Source organism: Coregonus lavaretus, assembly GCF_964263955.1.
Source record: "Coregonus lavaretus genome assembly, contig: HAP1_SCAFFOLD_8481, whole genome shotgun sequence".
Taxonomy (NCBI): Eukaryota; Metazoa; Chordata; class Actinopteri; order Salmoniformes; family Salmonidae; genus Coregonus; species Coregonus lavaretus.
In genome coordinates this window covers 1-20,816 of record NW_028162856.1, presented here as the reverse complement: position 1 = coordinate 20,816, position 20,816 = coordinate 1, and the positions used below count along the sequence as shown (strand labels likewise).

General features: G+C 43.2%; 1 long non-coding RNA gene across 1 annotated transcript; it reads left to right on the top strand.

The window, feature by feature from the left end:
• The first annotated feature begins 3,557 nt into the window (after positions 1-3,557).
• On the top strand, positions 3,558-10,236 carry LOC311118771. Its single transcript, XR_014611855.1, has 3 exons — positions 3,558-3,656; positions 4,736-4,828; positions 8,999-10,236. It is a non-coding gene; the product is annotated as an uncharacterized lncRNA (long non-coding RNA).
• The last annotated feature ends 10,580 nt before the right edge of the window (positions 10,237-20,816 follow it).

The window sequence follows — 20,816 nt, the reverse complement described above, 5'->3', positions numbered from 1 at the left end:
CGTGAACGTGCATAACTTTTATTTGCCTTATTTGGGCAGTCCATGCACCGCATATAGATGACTACCTCGGGATGGAACCGTCTACCATGCCATGGTATACAAAGTAATCGTTAATAAGTGTTATGGTGTAATGTAACTAAGCTTTTGATTTATAGAACTGAGGTTCTTTTTCATGAATGAATAAGCCAAAGCCCAATGACGTTCCTGTTAATTTGCTCCTTTAGTTGGGCCTCAAGGTAGGCAAAGAGGCATAATTACTAGGCTATATTCATTTACTTTAGGCCTGCAATTTGTATTTTTTTATTGATTTATATAGGCTAGGCTACATGTGACTGTATGGTGTGTGTGTGTTTGGGCAAGTGCATATGAGTGCAATAGCGATTTAATGCTTAGGACAATTTAAAAGATTAGGTTATTCATTTTTCATCCACGTCCATAGATCTATGTTAATTCCCCTTTATTCAACATAGGACATAGTTAAACTTTTTTTTCTTCTTAAAAACCCTTAGTGGGCTTCCTGTTAGTAATGTGACAGAAAACAGGGTAGGTACCGTTTTTGGGGTCTGTCGTTTCATTTGGGGACTCTGCAGTAGGGGTTTTCAAATTTTTTGTTTGGGATTACACAAATGTCTTATTCATTATTTTGTTTTTGTGATGCACTACTCAGTCTGGGTTAAGTTATTCTTTAATACTACTGTAACACAAACAGTTCAATTAAAGCAGTCTCCTGGAATGTTTGGGGCAGTGGGCATGTGGTCAAGAGGAAGACAATTCTATCATTCTTAAAAAAGGAAAGGGTTTCAAATGCTATGCTATAGGAGACCCATTTATCTTCAACAGAACATGCTAAGCTGAAGAGGGACTGGGTGAGCCAGGTGTACTTTTCTTATTTTAGTTCAAACAAAAGATGCACTGCCATCCTTGTAAATTAAAAATGTCCCATTTATATTTGAGCACCAAGATACAGACCCTTAAGGACGATTTATTTTGATTACAGGTAATATACTTGGTCAACATATTACTATACTAAATGTATAAAGCCTGAACTCAGACTCCCCCACCCCCCCCACCCCAAATGTATGTCTGATATGATTTTGTTATTTAATCAACACTGCAAGGGACTTGGGTTTATTTCAGGAGATTTGAATTGTACTTTGGGTACATTGGATAAATCATCAACTGCTCCAGTCTCGAATCATAGAGCCTCAAATGCTCTCAGAAGCGTTTGTGATTCATCTGGTTTAGTAGACGTATGGAGAGTGCTAAATCCAAATGTCAGAGACTATACTTTCTACTCTAGACCCCATAATTAATATTCTAGGTTGGACTATTTTCTTATGCCCTCTAGTTACATGCATGTTGTCCAGTCATGTACTATTGGTCCTATAGTAATTTCTGACCATGCCCCAGTGTATATACAGTGAGGGAAAAAAAGTATTTGATTTTGTACGTTTGCTCACTGACAAAGAAATGATCAGGCTATAATTTTAATGGTAGGTTTATTTGAACAGTGAGAGACAGAATAACAACAAAAATATCCAGAAAAACACATGTCAAAAATGTTATAAATTGATTTGCATTTTAATGAGGGAAATAAGGATTTGACCCCTCTGCAAAACATGACTTAATACTTGGTGGCAAAACCCTTGTTGGCAATCACAGAGGTCAGACGTTTCTTGTAGTTGGCCACCAGGTTTGCACACATCTCAGGAGGGATTTTGTCCCACTCCTCTTTGCAGATCTTCTCCAAGTCATTAAGGTTTCGAGGCTGACGTTTGGCAACTCAAACCTTCAGCTCCCTCCACAGATTTTCTATGGGATTAAGGTCTAGAGACTGGCTAGGCCACTCCAGGACCTTAATGTGCTTCTTCTTGAGCCACTCCTTTGTTGCCTTGGCCGTGTGTTTTGGGTCATTGTCATGCTGGAATACCCATCCACGACACATTTTCAATGCCCTGGCTGAGGGAAGGAGGTATCACCCAAGATTTGACGGTACATGGCCCCGTCCATCGTCCCTTTGATGCGGTGAAGTTTTGTGCCCTTAGCAGAAACACCCCCAAAGCATATTGTTTCCACCTCCATGTTTGACGGTGGGGATGGTGTTCTTGGGGTCATAGGCAGTATTCCTCCTCCTCCAAATACGGCGAGTTGAGTTGATGCCAAAGAGCTCCATTTTGGTCTCATCGGCCATCCCCCGGTGGTGAAGGTAGGAAACAACACCTCCACTTCGCTGATCCGCAACACAGGGACCCCACAAGGGTCCCGTCCCGTCCCGTCAGGAAGTCCAGGACCCAGTTGCACAGGGCGGGGTTCAGACCCAAGGCCCTGAGCTTAATAATGAGCTTGGAGGGTACTATGGTGTTGAAGGCTGAGCTAAAGTCAATGAACAGCATTCTGACATAGGTATTCCTCTTGTCCAGATGGGACAGGGCAGTGTGATGGCGATTGCATCATCTGTAGATCTATTGGGGCGGTAAACAAATTGAAGTGGGTCTAGATTGTCAGGTGAGGTTGAGGTGATATGATCCTTGACTAGTCTCTCAGAGCACTTCATGATAACAGAAGTGAGTGCTACAGGGCGATAGTAATTTAGTTCAGTTACCTTTGCTTTCTTGGGTACAGGAACAATGGTGGAAATCTTGAAGCATGCAATGTACACAGATTGTCTGTTAAACCCAAGATGCTATTTTGACCAGGTCTTTCTGGGTTTCACTTCCTGCATTCCTTCTGTAGCATTTTTGTTCTCTGCCTTGTTTGGAAGCTGAAGCCAAGCCAGAGCAGCATTCCAATAGAAGCAGGGAAATGGCTGGGAAATAAAAAGGTTCTGAAGAGTTAAGGGATATAAAAAAACCTGGTGGTGTGTCCTAATTGTTGGTATCCGTTTTCTGTTGTCTGTGAAAAATCTATACAAATGTTCATCATAAAAAAGCAGCCCTGGTGGAATATTGTGTATCTCAGAGATGGCATGCATTACACACATACCAGAAATTGCTTGCACATGCACACAAATGCACGCACACACACGCACACAAACATATCCACACACACTTTACCTGCGCCATCACCGCAATCATTCTGGAGCTGAAAATTCTTCTGTTCTTCTGAAACGGTGCTATTAGGTAGTTGGAGGGTAAATTACTTAGTGTTAATACAGACACTGAATTATCTGGCACACGTATAGCGACAGGTGTTGAGGTTTGTCTTAATATGCTGAGAGAGGCCTGACTTCTGGAATACAGGGGTAATGCATGCGCAAGGCCATGCCAATGCATATTAATTATGAAAATCTGTCTGGAGAATGTTGCTTGATTGGCATTATACTGAAATTAAATAATCTCCTTGCCATACTACTCGGTCTTCTTCCTTCTTGGAAAAAGGGATGGATTGTGTGGGGTAAAGAACACATAAAGATAATGTAAATTAACTGTATTTAAATTGAAGTGGATGAGGGGTACATTTCACCAAGAAGCTGAACATATGCTACAAAGAAAATAATAGTAACATTTCAATAAATTTATTTTACAAAGACATGTCTACTTCTCACTCTGCAGGTCAGTGGAAGCAGTGTTGTGATGACCTGATGAAGATCGAGGTGCCCTCGCCCAGAAAATCCCATTTGGTCACAGCGAAGCAGGGGTCGCTTTACCACGAAATGGGTAACTATTCAATAACACACCACCATCACATAGGTCTACACACTCACTTACACTTAACACAGTTTGAATGATTCTAATATTAGTCTGCAGACCTGCTAGAATTTTCTCTAAATTCTTAGACATTGGATGTGGGGAAATAAAAGATTGCTCTCAAAAGATGATATTGTTGTCATCAATATTTTAAGTAGTCCTTGTACAACAGTGCAGTAGTGCGATTTCTTAGTAAATTGATATTTTCTGAATCTTCTAAACTAACTTCTTTCCCCACACGCTCTAAAGAAGTGAAAATACAGTTGATCACCATTACCACACATTTCGGGCTTTAAGGTAAAGCGAGGGATACAATAAGCATAAAGAGCAACGGACAGAGTGTCTTCATAGAGCTGGTGAAAGACCTCAAGGTATTGAAACCCCTCTCTACTTTTAAGGAAGATGGATTGAATGAAACCTGCTCCAATAGAGACTGGGATGAAAAACCTGTTTTGAGCACAAATGGCAATAAAACATTTTTCTTTTTAAATTACTTTAACCGATACGACAGTGTACATAGAAGCACAATGGTGGCATTATCTCCAACACCTGTTAAGTATACCACAATGACTCAGATGGATCAAGGCCCTATTCAACTCTAGTCTCTGTACCTAGCTAGCCAAGGGGAACCATAATGCATCAATACCTATGACACAGTTAGGGCGCTGTGAAAGATGAGGGGTAGAGAAGAATGTAAGGAGGCATTATTTCAAGGAAGTGCTGGAGGAAAATGGATCACAATTGATTTGTTCCTTCCGCATGCCTGATCATAATTGATTTGTTCCTTCTGCATGCCTGATCATAAGCTTGGGGCTATTTTAATAGATTCACTAGAACTTCTGTATGTAATTTTTTTTTTCTCCACCTCTTTCCACCCACACCTCATTTTCTCTACTCCCTCACTCCTTCTCTCCTCTCTCCTTTCCTTCTCAATTATCATCTATCATATTGTCCATTTTTTATACAACTATACTATACCTCTCTACACACACCCACTACTCATCATCCCCTTCCTCCTCCTCCTTTCTTCCTCTCCTCCTTTTCCTCAGTCACTCCATCTTCCCCAGGTGAGAGTGTGGTATTCCAGGATAACTCTGTGTCTGCTGAGGTGTGGGCCTGCTCTCCTTCTACTATAACCACAGGTAGAGTACCTCCAACAGTAACGGCACCACACACACACAGAGGAAACCGGCACTTCAACTTCACAACATGAGTCACAGTGGGAGTGTAAATAATGTGCCAACAACAATACACAACTTTCACCTGCCATGCCAACCAGTCTTGGCATGTCAACTACAGACTTACTAGAAACAAACCACAAAGGGCTAATGGGGTGATTGTAGTTGGGACTTGTGCTCATATGGTAGGGGAAACCTGCCAAAGCCAGGCCACATTAGAACACTCCATTGACTCTGAGACATCCAAAATCATTTTGACATGAACATTAAATGTTTATTCACCCGTCTGATCTGTCAGCTTACCAGACTGACACTAATCTCTAGAATATTACCACTGCTTTGTGAGACAGTTGTCACAGCTACTGCACTGGGCAGGTTAATAGTTCAGCTCGAGTTCTACTGTACATTTTTTTACATTTTAGTCATATAGCAGACGCTCTTATCCAGAGCGACTTACAGTTAGTGAGTGCATACATTTTATTTTTATTTTTTTCGTGGGAAACGAACCCACAAACCTGGCGTTGCAAACGCCATGTTCTACCAACTGAGCTACACGGGACTGTAGGCTTGTGTTCTTCTCTCCTAGTCCTGGAGAGCTTTTATTTCAGCCCAGCAGTAATACCCCTGATTCAGCTAATCAAAGTATTGGTGATCAGCTGAATCAGTTGGTATAGAACATTGGCCGCAAACAGCAGTACACTTTTTACCACAGTGAACCAGGTCAGGTCAGCAGCAACTGTGATTTCCTACAGTCATCTGAAACCAGAACTAATAGCTCTACTGTCAACAAGCCCGAGACACACTGTTCCTTGGAGACAATGTACAACATCAAACGTGAACTGTTTTGCTTGGTAGAGTGTTCGACTGACTCAGTCATTGTAAACACTGACTAAGCCAGGGCCTAATCCAAGTCAATGTGCCAAACACTCCAAATATCTCACTGATGGATAGCTGATGGATGTTTATAAAGAAAGGCCAGGGATGGGTCAAAATGGTTACAAAGTCTGAATTATGCCATAGTCATAGTATCGGATGCGTTGGCGTGTTTATACCGGAGCTAGGTGATGTAATGCATATGAGTCTGGTACAACAATGGACAATGGATGGCTGTGTGTAGGTTTTGCATTCTTTATATTGTGGATTTCAACCGTGTCATATGGTACCTTATTGTTATGATGGATTAAAGTAAACATATATAAATATTGGAGTCAACACACTCCTTAATTCCTTAATCCTGATCGAATCACATTAACTATAGTTCTGAGCTTTGTTTTTGTTGTCTGTCATCTGATTATTTATGATCCCAGGCTTATGTACTACCTTGTCCCACACATTACCCCTGAGACATGCCATCCACCCCGCCTATCTGGCAGGTTGCTGGCAGGTTGGCAGCTTCTCAACATCAGTAATCACTGAAACTGGGGGAGTCAAAAGAATGCTGCTGAACTGAAATCTTAGACCGGTACTCCACTGTGTGTGGTGGCACTTGTGTTGTGCAACATTCCCACAAAGCTGTTTGGCGAGGTATCTGTTGGGCGGGGTGGGGGTTTGGGTGAGTGTGTGTGTGTGTGTGTGCGTGCTTGTGGGTTTATGGAGGGGGGCTTGGAGGTGGGGGATTTTGGGGATCGCTGTGATATTCTCAGCCGGATTTAGAGCTCTCAACATGAAGAAATACTTGTAATAATTTCGTAGAATTGAAACACAACCACTTTCTGAAGCTGAAGTTTTATCGAGTCAGCAGACATTCGAATGGTGTCTCTGCGTCGCTCAGAGGAGGCTTTGCATAAAATGCTCTGTCAGTTATATGAAATGGTGCCAAATTTGTACTGTCACTAAATATGATCATATTTATTTTACAGTTATAAAACAGGTCAAATGTTATAGTAAGTCATTTATAATTTGATAGTTACTATATTTAGAAAGTGTTTCAGTCATTTCAAGCCCTATTGCCCCGCTTTTGTTGAATAGGAAAAAAATCATATACAGTGCCTTCAGAAAGTATTCACACCCCTTGACCTTTTCTACATTTTGTGTGTTACAGCCTGCATTTAAAATTGATTAAATTGAGATTTTTCTGTCAGTGGCCTATGCACAATACCCCATAATGTCAAAGTGGAATTATGTTTTTTAAATTTGTTTTACAAATGAATTAAAACTGAAAAGCTGAAATGCCAGTCAATAAGTATTCAACCCCTTTGTTATGGCAAGTCTAAATAAGTTCAGGAGTAAAAATGTGCTTGCCAAGTCACATAATAAGTTGCATAGACTCACTCTGTGTGTAATAATAGTTTTTAACATGATTTTTTAATGACTACCTCATCTCTGTACCCCACACATACAATTATCTGTAAGGTCCCTCAGGCGAGCAGTGAATTTCAAACACAGATTCAACCACAGAGTCCAGGGAGGTTTTCCAATGCCTCGCAAAGAGGGGCACCTATTGGTAGATGGGTAAAACATTTAAAAAGCAGACATTAAATATCCCTTTGAGCATGTTATTAATTACACTTTGGATGGTGTATCAATACACCCAGTCACTACAAAGATACAGGCGTCCTTCCTAACTCAGTTGCCGGAGAGGAAGGAAACCGCTCAGGGATTTCACCATGAGGCCAATGTTGACTTTAAAACAGTTACAGAGTTTAGTGGCTGTGATAGGAGAAAACTGATGATGGATCAACAACATTTTAGTTACTCCACAATAGTAACCTAATTGACAGAGTGAAAAGAAGGAAGCCTGTACAGAATAAAAATATTCCAAAACATGCATCCTGCTTGCAACAAGGCACTAAAGTAATACTTATTATCTTTTTGTCCTGAAATCCAATAAAGCACAAGGCCAAATCTACACTGGAGTTGCTTACCAAGACGACATTGAATGTTCCTGAGTGGCCGAGTTACAGTTTTGACTTAAATCTACTTGAACATCTCTGGCAAGACATGACAATGGTTGTCTAGCAAGGATCAACAATCAATTTGACAGAGCTTGAAGAATTTTGAAAATAATAATGGGTAAATGTTGCACAATCCAGGTGTGGAAAGCTCTTAGAGACTCACAGCTGTAATCACTGCCAAAGGTGCTTCTACAAAGTCTGAATTAGACTCAGGGGTGTGAATACTTATGGAAATGAGATAAACATTTATAAAAAACATGTTTTCAATTTGTCATTATGGGGTATTGTGTGTAGATGGGTGAGAAGAAAAATGTATTTAATCCATTTTGAATTCAGGCTGTAACACAACAAAATGTGGAACACGTCAAGGGGTATGGACACTTTCTGAAGGGACTGTATGTTTAAAAAATATATTTTTTTTCATAATATTTGTACTGTGTATTTGAGCTTGTGTCTTCAAAAGTGAGTGCACCTCAGCAATGTATAACAATTTTTTACCAGAAAGGTGAGTTCCAGAACTTTCTAGAACTATGCAGCATTACTAGTCTATTTAGGCAAAAATCTAAATCTTGCCGTAACGTTCAAGAGGTTAACGTCAGACAGAGATGTTTAGCCTTCTGTTTGTGTTATTCTTTCTTACAGGTAATTTAATATTGGCATGCAGCCACCCTCAGAGCTGCACCTGCTATTGTGATAAAGCATGAACCTGTACTCTCCACAGGGCTTTCGTTATGGGTGGGCCTTAGGGGGCCTGACCCGCTCTACCATACCTCCCTGCTCGCCGACAGAAAGAAGCGCCAATCTCTGATAAAGCATCCGAGCAAGCGAAACAATGCGCCTCTCAGTATGTGTAGCCCATGTATCTGATTCTGTCTGGCCAAAAAAGTATGGCAACATGCACACATAGGCGGACCCGTGAAAAAAACGTGCCCACCTATCGACATCAAATGCCCGTCCAACTGATTCAGTCTGGTGCCAGCCCTGACTATCCAAGGTCCCCATCACAGGTCCCCTTTGGCACGTGCAGCTAGATTAATAATTGGCCAGCCAGTAGTTATTCTCTATGGTATAACAGTACTGTTATAAAGGGACACATTAAATGGAGTGGAATAATAGGATTGTGATCTTTGTTTTTAAATGGATGTCTCTCTCTTTCTGTCTCTCTTTTTCTGTCTTCTCTCTCACTCTCGCTGTCTACCCCCCCTCTATATATTTATTCATTCCTGTGGTACCGGTGTAGTTGAAGGACCCTCCATGATTGCCAGGTTGTCCCAGTCAAGTGGACCATCATCAGGCAACTGCATCATCCAGGACAGGATCCACCTCTTACCAATCTCCAGCACCCCCCCACCCCCCAATTGTACTCCTGTTCTTGGGAGTGACGTGCAGTGACACCCACCTCTCCCATGACACAGTGTCTCTGTACTGTACCTATTACTGTCCTATAATAGCACAAAACAGCCACAAGAGGTTGCTGGTCAAGCTAAACCCTCTGGGCTGGGTTCATTGGCTGCTACCCCTTCACAACATGGATCAGTGCTGCACCCTGTTGAACTCACCACTGAACTTATCCAGTCGAGTTGACAGACATGCATCCACTTTGCCCTCCCATGCATATTTACTGAACACACCACTCCATCAAAACTTAATGAAAGTTGTGAACATTAGTATCTGTTACTTAGGGACATTTATTTGTTTTGATATGAATCACACACAGTGGCCTGACGCATTCCAATATGATTGCCACTCAGCCTTATCTAACCAAACAGGACTTAGAGGCTGCCAGGTCCTTATAGAGCTTTACTTAAATCAAGTTCAAGTTTTTTATTACACTCATATAGCAGTAAATACAAACTGAAGTATATGAACATACAAAATATCAATAAAAATACAAGAAACATAAACAAAAACAATTGTAAAAGTGTCGGTCAGGATGGGAGCTGAAGGATAGATGGTAATTTCCCCGGGAGTTGAAGCAGTTCAGAAAGTATTGAGAGCAGAGGAAGCGTTGATGATCTTTATGGGAGCCGGTTAGCCGGCGTCAGAGAGACAGTCAGCCTTAGCAACGCACCCCTCATGCTCTCCTTCCCCCGGGTTTTTGTAAATGTTTAGCTGGCTAGTCACTCCTCTCCAGGAATGCCCCAAATTGCGGGCTGCAATCACACACTATTGCTAATTGTAGCATTCCACACACTTGAGTTATTCTGGTAATGCAGCCTTGACCTTTTCTAGTCCAGACTCAATGTTTTATAGGACACTTCACTCTTCTCTTCACCAAACCCAATCGGCTCTAAAATGCAGTTTATTGATTTTAAAGGGTAAAAATATGTCTGTTTGATTTTGGTACTTATAGTCTTACTTTTAGTTTTTAGCCTTTCTCTTACTATTTAAATTAGACTGTTGTTTTTTTCTGACACAAAAATGCAATATGATTGCAATGCAAAGCATGTAGGATGGCAATAAAAACCTAAAACCCTTTATTTGTATGTCTTCCGATTGTTGTCATAAACTGTCACCTCCGTCAGTGGCGTGTCAACTCTCTCATTGATGGCTACCCAAATTGTTGTCATATTCACTGTTCTGTAGTTTATGCATCAACTATTAAAGGTCCAGTGCAGTCAAAATGTGATTTTCCTGTTCTTTATATATATTTAATAACTATGAGGTTGGAATAATACTGTGAAATTGTGAAAATGATAATGCCCTTTTAGTGTAAGCTGTTTGAAAAGACAGCCTGAAATGTCAGCCTGTTTTGTTGGGATGAAGTTTTGGCCTGCCTGGTGACATCACCAGACAGTAAATTAGTTAATATACTAATAAGAAAGAGTTACAAACTGCTCTGCCAATAACAGCAAATGTTCAGTTTTCCCCTAGACCACTCCCAGACAGTCCTGGCAAAATTCTTGCTTGAGAAAAGCAATTTCTTTATTTTTGACCATATGAATTGAAAACAATCACTTTAATGTACTTCATTGTTACTCAGAAATGATTTGATACTGAGGATAAAACTGCTGCATTGAATCTTTAAAGTATTTGCTGTGCTAAACCTAAGGAAATACAGTGCATTCGGAAAGTATTCAGACCCCTTAACCTTTTCCATAGAGCTCCGAGACAGGATTTTGTCGAGGCACAGATCTGGGGAAGGTAAACAAAAGATGTGTGCAGTATTGAAGGTCCCCAAGAACACATTGGCCTCCATCATTCTTCAATGGAAGAAGTTTGGAACCACCAAACTCTTCCTAGAGCTGGCCGACCAGTCAAACTGATCAATCGGGAGAAGGGCCTTGGTCAGGGAGGTGACCAAGAACCCGATGGTCACTCTGACAGAGCTCTAGAGTTTCTCTGTGGAGATGGGAGAACCTTCTTGAAGGACAGCCATCTCTGCAGCACTCCAGCAATCAGGCCTTTATGGTAGAGTGGCCAGACGGAAGCAGCTCCTCAGGCACATGACAGCCCGCTTGGAGTTGGCCAAAAGGCACCAAAAGGACTCTCAGACCATGAGAAACAAGATTCTCTGGTCTGATGAAACCAAGATTGAACTCTTTGGCCTGAATGCCAAGCGTCACGTCTGGAGGAAACCAGGCACCACTCATCACCTGGCCAATATCATAACTACGGTGAAGCATGGTGGTGGCAGCATCATGCTGTGGGGACGTTTTTCAGCGGCAGGGACTGGGAGACTAGTCAGGCTCGAGGGAAGGAAAAGATGAACAGAGGAAAGAGATCCTTGATGAAAACCTGCTCCAGAGCACTCAGGACCTCAGACTGGGATGAAGGTTAACCTTCCAACAGGACAATGACCCTAAGCACACAGTCAAGAAAATGCAAGAGTGGCTTCGGGACAAGTCTCTGAATGTCTTTGAGTGGCCCAGCCAGATCCCGGACTTGAACCCATTCTAACATCTCTGGAGAGACCTGAAAATAGATGTGCAGCAACGCTCCCCATCCAACCTGACAGAGCTTGAGAGGATCTGCAGAGAATATTGGGAGAAATATAGGTACACCCCAAATACAGGTGTGCCAAGCTTGTAGCGTCATACCCAAGAAGACTCAAGGCTGTAATCGCTGCCAAAGGTGTTTCAACAAAGTACTGAGAAAAGGGTCTAAATATATGCAAACATTTCTAAAAACCTGTTTTTGCTTTGTCATTATGGGGTATTGTGTGTAGATTGATGATATATATTTTTTTGTCCATTTTAGAATAAGGCTGTAACGTAACAAAAAATTGAAGGGGTCTGAATACTTTCCGAATACACTGTACCTGTTGTTCGGAATTAAGAGAAACATGCCACAGTGGTTACGAAATTAGAGCTGGAGCATTATATAGTGGTATTAAAAGAAAGAGACGTTTGGAGATTGTGTTAGAATTAATCAATCAAGGCCTTTAAACACTTGTTGGACAATACATCGAAATCCCTTTTATTGTGTCTTACAGAGTTGACATAAATCCACTTAAGTGCATTTTAATGAAAAGCTTTTTAAAAGTTAACTTGTTGCGCCTTTACATGATGTGGTAGCTGGTACTTCGGTCAATAGAAATATCAATAAATAAAATACAAATATTTAACATTTTGTTAATGTTATGGGGAAATGTTTTGGTTTTTTCCTGACTTTCAAGAATGCGTATAGTATATCATTGCTTGTATGTCAGTTGTTTGGGAGTGTGTTGTGAGTCATGTGAGGGACATAAGGGTTATAGGAGGCAGGTTAACCAGTTATTCCTGCTAAAACTGTAAAGGCCTGGGGTGAGGAGGGGGTGCTGTAGGATTATTTAAGATATCTTTGAAGAGTTAGGGTTTCAGATATTTTCTGAAGCTGGGCAGGGACTCTGCTGTCCTGGCTTCAGGGGGAAGCTGGTTCCACCATTGGGATGACAGGACAGAAAAGCGCTTGGACTGCCTTAGACCGCTGCGCCACTCAGGAGGCCCAGGAGGCAGGATTTATGACCACAGATGTCAAATCTGTGATTATGGGCAAATTTATATAGAATGATAGGTGTACTTACACTGAGTGTACAAAACATTAGGAACACCTGCTCTTTCCATGACATATAGCCCTATTCGGACGGGATTCGTTTTACTGGGGGAGGTCGGGTAATGTAATTATGCGAACGAGCACAAAACACCACATGTCATTTTAGTCCCATCCAAATCTGGCATGGCAGTCATTTTTACATAGCAGGAGAGTCACAATTCCAGCCAAAATAACCTGTTTTTTTGGCATACTCCAAACTCCAAGTCCCGTGCGAATCGACATCCCTGTGTTTTGAGAGAAATGTCTTGAGTTTGACAGGTGTCTGAGTTTCGCAGTTTGAGCAAGAAAACAATAACTGATTTGATAAATGGAACTAAGTGCTGCGCATAGCCTATAGTATGACGGACCTACATGTATCAACTTTCACAGTGAATGCTTTTGTTTATACGTTTTGTGCTGTTAAGTTCTGAACAAACGGAGTAAAAACTCAAACAGACGACTAGAAAAAGCTCAAACCAAGTTTATTCACCCACTGGGTCATACAGCTGCAAAGACAAGGTATGATTACACAAGCACATACAGTGGGGGAAAAAAGTATTTAGTCAGCCACCAATTGTGCAAGTTCTCCCACTTAAAAAGATGAGAGGCCTGTAATTTTCATCATAGGTACACGTCAACTATGACAGACAAAAATGATTTTTTATGAATTTATTTGCAAATTATGGTGGAAAATAAGTATTTGGTCAATAACAAAAGTTTCTCAATACTTTGTTATATACCCTTTGTTGGCAATGACACAGGTCAAATGTTTTCTGTAAGTCTTCACAAGGTTTTCACACACTGTTGCTGGTATTTTGGCCCATTCCTCCATGCAGATCTCCTCTAGAGCAGTGATGTTTTGGGGCTGTCGCTGGGCAACACGGACTTTCAACTCCCTCCAAAGATTTTCTATGGGGTTGAGATCTGGAGACTGGCTAGGCCACTCCAGGACCTTGAAATGCTTCTTACGAAGCCACTCCTTCGTTGCCCGGGCGGTGTGTTTGGGATCATTGTCATGCTGAAAGACCCAGCCACGTTTCATCTTCAATGCCCTTGCTGATGGAAGGAGGTTTTCACTCAAAATGTCACGATACATGGCCCCATTCATTCTTTCCTTTACACGGATCAGTCGTCCTGGTCCCTTTGCAGAAAAACAGCCCCAAAGGATGATGTTTCCACCCCCATGCTTCATAGTAGGTATGGTGTTCTTTGGATGCAACTCAGCATTCTTTGTCCTCCAAACACGACGAGTTGAGTTTTTACCAAAAAGTTCTATTTTGGTTTCATCTGACCATATGACATTCTCCCAATCCTCTTCTGGATCATCCAAATGCACTCTAGCAAACTTCAGATGGGCCTGGACATGTACTGGCTTAAGCAGGGGGACATGTCTGGCACTGCAGGATTTGAGTCCCTGGCGGCGTAGTGTGTTACTGATGGTAGGCTTTGTTACTTTGGTCCCAGCTCTCTGCAGGTCATTCACTAGGTCCCCCCGAGTGGTTCTGGGATTTTTGCTCACCGTTCTTGTGATCATTTTGACCCCACGGGGTGAGATCTTGCGTGGAGCCCCAGATCGAGGGAGATTATCAGTGGTCTTGTATGTCTTCCATTTCCTAATAATTGCTCCCACAGTTGATTTCTTCAAACCAAGCTGCTTACCTATTGCAGATTCAGTCTTCCCAGCCTGGTGCAGGTCTACAGTTTTGTTTCTGGTGTCCTTTGACAGCTCTTTGGTCTTGGCCATAGTGGAGTTTGGAGTGTGACTGTGTGAGGTTGTGGACAGGTGTCTTTTATACTGATAACAAGTTCAAACAGGTGCCATTAATACAGGTAACGAGTGGAGGACAGAGGAGCCTCTTAAAGAAGAAGATACAGGTCTGTGAGAGCCAGAAATCTTGCTTGTTTGTAGGTGACCAAATACTTATTTTCCACCATAATTTGCAAATAAATTCATAAAAAATCCTACAATGTGATTTTCTGGATTTTTTAAAATCAATTTGTCTGTCATAGTTGACGTGTACCTATGATGAAAATTACAGGCCTCTCTCATCTTTTTAAGTGGGAGAACTTGCACAATTGGTGGCTGACTAAATACTTTTTTCCCCACTGTATAACCTTCTAATAGGCGGGGTCAACTCCTTACACATACTGTTGTTCCTGGGGCGGCAGGTAGCTTAGTGGGTAAGAGCGTTGTGCCAGTAACCGAAAGGTCGCTGGTTCTAATCCCCAAGCCGACTAGGTGAAAAATCTGTCGATGTGCCCTTGAGCAAGGCACTTAACCCTAATTGCTCCTGTAAGTCGCTCTGGATAAGAGCGTCTGCTAAATGACTAAAATGTAAAATGTAAATGTACAGCCAATACATCTCTGTTGCTAGGTTCCTCTCACTGGTGTAGTCATAGCCCTGCCTGATACTACTGTAGAACCTTTGTGGGCGTGGAAGTGTATGTGTGAGATAAGACTGTAGTAGGAGAGCCGTTGTGGTGGGCCCCTCCCAGAGGTTTCTTCTCACTTCATCTGTTGACGTGACCTCGGGACGGATTCCTCGCTCCTCCCTAGTTCCACAGCTGGCCTGTCTTATCAGAGACTAACTATCGCCATTTGCCTCCCTCCTTAGAAACATGGAACAGAATATAGACTTTCTGCACTCAGTAACTTTCCATACACCCAGTCCCTATCTACCCTTCATTGACCCCATCATATACATTCCTTATACATGTAAAGTAATCTATAAGTTCTAGTATGGTAACATGAATAAGTATATTTCAAGCTAGAATCCAACAGTCCTTCTTTTTTTAATAGTAACTCCATACTGTTCAACATTTATATAAACTTTGAAATGACTTATAAATTGTCACGTCTACTCCTGCTCCTCCCCTCCGGCATGCGACATCGCCAGAATACTAACCACCTGTCCTGGGATTCATCATTACGCACACCTGACATCCATCATTACGCGCACCTGCAGATCATTATGATTCACACCTGAACTCCATTACCTTCCTCATGACCTCCCCTTTATATGTCCCTCCCTTACGTTTAGTCCTCAGGTGTTGTTGTTCCTGTGTTTATGCTATATTGCCACTGTTACGCTGTCTCGTTTGTTGTTTTATTAAACATTTCACCTGCTTCTCGATTCACAGCGTCATTGTTACAGAATACCGACTCAAACCATGGAAGCAGCAGGAAATTTGAATATCTCTCAGACGGTCGATGAACAGGGTTATCTTCTACGTCAACACCATGACCAGCTGGCACAACTGGGATCGGTTATGGAGGAGGTTCGTCGCAGTGTGCAACGTCTCGAACACACCCAGGAGACGTTGTCTTCATCCAGCGGAGGATACTCTACAACCAGTCGACCCAACAAGCCAGCATATCAGCCCATTCAGCAACCCGCTCAGGTCAGCGATGCCCATGAATCCCTCCTGGATAAATATGACGGTACATCAAAATGCTGTGGCTTCCTACTTCAGCGCTCTCTCTATTTTTCACATCAGACGGGAGCTCCCACCACTGAAAGGTTGCCACGGTGATTTCTCTGCTGACTGGGCGGGCGTTGGAGTGGGCTACGGCTGTCTAGGAGAGAGGAGAGGAGGAGCTTGATTCTTATGAGTGGTTCATGGCTCTGTTTTAAATGTGTTTTTGATAATTCCCCGGAGGGCAGAGAGGGAGGTGAGCGGCTACTGCAATTACGGCAGTGTATCCAGATGGCTGCTGAGTACGCACTCACCTTTCGGACAGTAGCAGCATCCAGTGGATGGAATGAGCAGGAGCTTCGTACGCTATTTAGAAGAGGTTTGTGTGAAGAGGTCCAGACAGAACTGGCCTGTCGAGACGACAACCTCTCCTTGGACGCACTCATTGCGATGGCCATCAGTCTGGATAACCTACTTCGGGAGCGACGATACTCTCATCGCTTCTCTCCCTCCCTAAGTGAACACTCAGAATCAGAGTCTGAACCCATGGAGGTAGGGGTCACTCGTCTCCCCGCAGACAGATACAGCTGGGTCTCTGTCTGTACTGTGGAGAGGGAGGGCACAAGCTCCAGAGGTGTCCGGCATGTCCGAATCCAGGATCCACAAGAGCAGAGGGACGGTCACGTGATCTTCCACCCCCTAGAGCAGTAGTGAGTATTCCATCTTCATCACTGTCTACTAGGCTCTTTTTGGTGTCCATTACACTATCTGACTGTCCCTCATGTACTGTGTCTACAGCATTAGTGGATTCCGGTGCCGCGGGGAACTTTATTGACCAGACCCTTGCCTCCTCTCTTAACATCAGCTCATACCCGCTCTCCTCTCCTTTTCCGGTCGGCCTTTAGGATCCGGAACCGTCACCCACATCACTCAACCACTCACCTTCACCGTGGAGTCCATTCATCAGGAGAACATTCCCTTCTTCATTACCAGTGCACCAGTCCACAAGATCATCCTCGGCCTCCCTTGGCTTCAACGCCACAACCCTACCATCTCATGGTTGAGAATGAGAATGACAGACTGGTCACTCGAATGCTGGAGGACCTGCTTCTCTGTCCCCTGTGGCTCCACGTCGGTTGAGAGTCCTGTGGTTGCCCTTCAGCCCAACATCCCGGAGGTATACCAGGACCTGCGGGAGGTATTCTCCAAGATCCGCGCCACCTGTCTTCCTCCTCATCGCCCCTGGGAATGTGCCATAGACCTGCTTTCAGGTTCTGCGCCTCCACGCAGACGCTCTACCCTCTGTCGGTGGCTGAGACCCAGGCCATGGAGGATTACATCCAAGAGGCGCTCCAACAAGGTTTCATCCGCACGTCCATTTCCCCTGCGTCGGCTGGTTTCTTCTTCGTGGCCAAGAAGGATGGAGGGTTACGTCCCTGCATTGACTACAGAGGACAACGAAGTCACCTCAAAGTATCGGTACCCTCTCCCATTGGTGTCGTCAGCCATCGAGCAGCTCCGCGGGTCCCGGTTCTTTACCAAACTGGACCTGCGGAGTGCATACAATCTCATCCGCATCCGGGAGGGGGATGAGTGGAAGACTGCATTTAGCACGATGTCTGGTCACTATGAGTACTTGGTAATGCCATATGGCTTAGCCAATGCTCCGTCAGTGTTCCAGGCATTCGTGAACGAGGTGTTCAGGGACATGCTCGACTGCCAGGTGGTCGTGTACAGTTGAAGTCGGAAGTTTACATACACCTTAGCCAAATACAGTTGAAGTCGGAAGTTTACATACACCTTAGCCAAATACATTTAAACTCAGTTTTTCACAATTCCTGACATTTAATCCTAGTAAAAATCCCCTGTTTTAGGTCAGTTAGGATCACCACTTTATTTTAAGAATGTGAAATGTCAGAATAATAGTAGAGAGAATGATTTATTTCAGCTTTTATTTCTTTCATCACATTCCCAGTGGGTCAGAAGTTTACATACACTCAATTAGTATTTGGTAGCATTGCCTTTAAATGGTTTAACATGGGTCAAATGTTTCAGGTAGCCTTCCATAAGCTTCCCACAATAAGTTGGGTGAATTTTGGCCCATTCCTCCTGACAGAGCTGGTGTAACTGAGTCAGGTTTGTAGGGCTCCTTGCTCGCACACACTTTTTCAGTTCTGCCCACACATTTTCTATAATATTGAGGTCAGGGCTTTGTGATGGCCACTCCAATACCTTGACTTTGTTGTCCTTAAGCCATTTTGCAACAACTTTGGAAGTATGCTTGGGGTTATGTCCATTTGGAAGACCATTTGCGACCAAGCTTTAACTTCCTGACTGATGTCTTGAGATGTTGCTATATAATATCCACATAATTTTCCTTCCTCATGATGCCATCTATTTTGTGAAGTGCACCAGTCCCTCCTGCAGCAAAGCACCCCCGCAGCATGATGCTGCCACCCCCGTGCTTCACAGTTGGGATGGTGTTCTTCGGCTTGCAAGCCCCCCTTTTTCCTCCAAACATAACGATGGTCATTATGGCCAAACAGTTCTATTTTTGTTTCATCAGACCAGAGGACATTTCTCCAAAAAGTACGATCTTTGTCCCCATGTGCAGTTGCAAACCATAGTCTGGCTTTTTATGGCGGTTTTGGAGCAGTGGCTTCTTCCTTGCTGAGCGGCCTTTCAGGTTATATCAATATAGGACTTGTTTTACTGTGGATATAGATACTTTTGTACCTGTTTCCTCCAGCATCTTCCCAAGGTCCTTTGCTGTTGTTCTGGGATTGATTTGCACTTTTTGCACCAAAGTACGATAATCTCTAGGAGACAGAACGCGTCTCCTGCCTGAGCAGTATGACGGCTGCGTGGTCCCATGGTGTTTATAGTTGCGTACTATTGTTTTTACAGATGAACGTGGTACCTTCAGGCATTTGGAAATTGCTCCCAAGGATGAACCAGGCCTCGGGAAACATTTCAAAGGGAGAGATAGGGACACCCCATGTTAGATTTCACTATGCTAAGTCTTATCCAGCAACAAAAAGGTTTTAATTACAGACAAAACAAAACATGATAACTTCTGTTCACAGGGAGGCCACTGCCCCCCCACTCTTTAATCGTTTGTGTGTTAATCCATCCCAACGTTTACTGTATATCCAATTACCAATCTCCATTGGATATTCACTATTTGCGTCACACTCATTAATGTCTACTATTTTAAGATTAATATGCATTAAATCGAGACAGATCTACTTTTTGGCCCATTGTAATCAAAGCAGTGTTATGCAAAACAATTTCTGTCGCCTGTACTGCCCTCAGACACGGAGGCATTCCTCTCTTTCCCCCATGATTTTGCGTAACCACCGCACTACAATGCCCTTCTTGCTCATATTTTAATTTTATTTTTTAATTTATTTTAGGTTTGGTAACACCAATGCTGGCGCTTGACACAATTGCTTTTTTAAACTCTACAATTACAATTGTTTCTTTAACTCACAAACAATTGTTCACAATATTACCTAACTACACTATAATTTCTCGTGAGGACCCCTCCTCCCTTTCGTCAATTCTGTAAAGCTATTTCAGAATAAGACGGAATAAATTGTCTCACTAAATAAATAAAAAAACAAGGTTTTCTGAGCTTGCGATGAGTGTTTGGTCTGGCCAATTGTGTAATTTGTTACCTTTTAGAATCCATTGCCCTGGTATTTCGCAAAGATTATCCAAACCTAAAATTGGTTCTACCCCTGCTACCATAAAGAATGAGCCCGGTATTATTACTGGACCTATTGTAAACAGCATGGGTAGTAATTGCATAGCTTTAGATTCTGTCCCTGTTACCCCGCTAAATGTAATACTTTTCCGTCGTAAATTTAGCCAATTTGACGACCGCACAGAGGCCAAATACCCGTATGAATTACTCCCAACTCCAGCCTGTCACGATCGTCAGGGAGAGACCAATGCGCAGGGTGTTGAACGAACATGTTTAACCTTTATTATCTTTAGTGATAATAGACACAATCAACAAAACAAGAAACGACTCGTGAAGTCCTCAGTGACAATGACCGAACACGGAACAAAAACCCACAAACACAAAGTGAAACACAGACAGTTAAATATGGCTCCCAATCAGAGACAACCAGCACACAGCTGACACTCGTTGCCTCTGATTGGGAGTCACTCAGTCAAACATAGAAATAAACAACCTAGAACACCCAACATAGAAACAGAAAACATAGAATGAACACACCCTGGCTCAACATAATGAGTCCCAGAGCCAGGGTGTGACAGTACCCCCCCCCTAAAGGCGCGGACTGCGACCGCGCCTAAATACGAGCAAAACAGGAGAGGGCTGGGTGGGCATTCCTCCTCGGCGGCGGCTCCGGCTCCGGGCTTGCCCACCACCCTCCAACAAACCCCCCATAGCGCCCCTGGTCCGGTCTGGCCCCGCTGGCTGGAGCTGGACTGGACGTAGCAGGAGCGGTAGGCTTCAGCTCCTTAGTGGAGCAGTAGAGCGGTACCTGAATTGGCACCGATGACCCAGGCACGGGTTGTGCCGGACTGACGACTCGCACCCCTGGCTTGGTGCGAGTGGCAGGAACGGGCCGGGCCGGGCTGGCGACGCGCACCGT